Consider the following 2025-nt stretch of genomic DNA (forward strand, 5'->3'; position numbering starts at 1 on the left):
AAATAAATGATAAACAGTGAATAATATAATGCAAAATAAGTGCGGTTTCGCTAAATAAAACAGCAGAGACTGTTATGGGGTTATATCCACGATATTGTTTTTGTAATTTTTTATTAAATGAAACAATAAAAAAATTTTAATTTACAGTTTTAAATGTACTTTAATAATCTGGCGATGAATTTTGAAAACTTTTAGGTACATTTGATCCCTTGGCGATCTACAGCAAGCCCGCTTAAAAAGTGTGTGGTGGCGAGGCAGATTTTTCTGTTTAAAATTATCAGAAATGTAAATCTAAAAATATTATATGTCCGACTTTGCCGATTCCGACAAATGATCAACAGAATATTAAAACACATATATATGTATTAAATTTTATTCGGGCATCACAAAAACTGACTAACAAATTTGTCTGATCCTTTAAAAATATGTTTCTTTACTACGGTTTACACCAATTTCCATTATAAATCTTTTATAAATATCAGCTTAACATACAACCCCCTTTATAAGCACGACGTGTATTATTTAACATGAAAATTTTATTGACGATTTTCATGTCCAACCGAACCGAATCATTTTTTTTTGGAGAGATTATCGGTTCGGTTTTAGCATTTTAAAATAAAAACGGTTTGTTTCGTGGTTCGGTTCAAAGCTTGTAAAAACAGTCGGTTCGGTTCAAAATCTGGCCACGAAATGTCAACACCTCAGCATTCTTCTAACTAAAAACGCGGCTTCGTTACTCTGTAACGCGCACACTGCTCCAAAATGATATTTCCACATACATACGTATATTTTAAAATTATAAGATTGGCCAGCAATGACGGTGTTTAATTTAATTTCACCCAAAGTGCCTCCTTTTGATAAAGCTTTAGATTTCCGGCGCCAATAACAATTTTAGAAAAAAGTTCGAAATATTTTCTGTGAAGATTTCAAGCCAAAAGAAGCTGTTAAGGTCAAAATCATCATCCCACTCACATCACTCTAAATAACTCATCTTATGGAATAGCTTTTTGTCTAATTTTATCCACCACCCCTACTTATATCGTAACGTTTCTCCCGTGCGACAACACTTGAGGATTAGTTAGTTAAAATTAATGTTTTTTCAAGTTCTTGACATTTGTTTTCCATGCTAAGCTTTTTTGATTTTTAGTTATACTAAGCTTTCTTTAGCATCAAATTTTCGTTGACACTACACCGTAAAATGCTGATCTACCAAAACTAATAATTTATTGCCCAATGTCTTTGGCAATGTCGTCGGTTTCTTTTCTAAAATAAAATAAAAATAACAACCAAGGTAAACAGAGCATATGTTGTTTTTTTTCTTGAGTTTCGTTCCACTCTTTTCGTTGCTATTAATTCACTTTGTAATTAAAAATGTTTTTGTTCGATTTCAAAAAAAAAAAATCATTAACAGCGATTGCTACAACCAATGAATTGGTAATAGTATTTCCAACCAAATCATGTATATATGGAATAGGAATTTACATATGTACATACATACATATAGTATATTCAAATATGTGTATATAAATGTATAAGTACATAGTATATTTATGTAATTGTATACATATAATTTTGAATGTGAGGCGATGTGTTGTAAACGATGATCGGCAGCTGATAGCTGCATTGAAGAAACAGACGGCGTCTTCTCATGCGTTACACCTTCTGAGGATGAGCATAACAAATACATACACACATACATAAATAATATTATATACTTATAGCTTTAATGCGAGATTTCGTTTAATGCTTTTTAATTTTTCTTTATATTTTTTTGTGATTTTTGGCTATCTTTCAATTTGGCAGCTTCTGATCTGTTTGGGTGTGTGTATGTGTTTGCTATGATTCGTCATGTTTCTTTCTCTTAGTCTCATTGATGAATCACTATTTAATTTATAGAATTTATATTTTTCGTAGAAATGTGTCTGTCTTTTGCTAGTAAACATTTGGCATTGTTGTTGTTTTTTGCTTTGTTTTTACGCAAATTTTGAATGCAAAATGAATAAATGAAGATGTGAGAATTTTTTG

At 30.7% G+C, this 2025-nt stretch overlaps 1 protein-coding gene across 3 annotated transcripts in view; it reads left to right on the plus strand.

The window, feature by feature from the left end:
* LOC108976740 (talin-2) overlaps positions 1-2025 on the plus strand; it is a 59787-nt gene that overhangs the window by 18064 nt on the left and 39698 nt on the right. The gene's annotated exons all lie outside the window — the stretch shown is intronic.

The sequence above is a fragment of the Bactrocera latifrons genome, unplaced genomic scaffold (assembly GCF_001853355.1).
Source record: "Bactrocera latifrons isolate USDA-ARS-PBARC rearing strain unplaced genomic scaffold, ASM185335v1 scaffold_8, whole genome shotgun sequence".
Classification (NCBI taxonomy): domain Eukaryota; kingdom Metazoa; phylum Arthropoda; class Insecta; order Diptera; family Tephritidae; genus Bactrocera; species Bactrocera latifrons.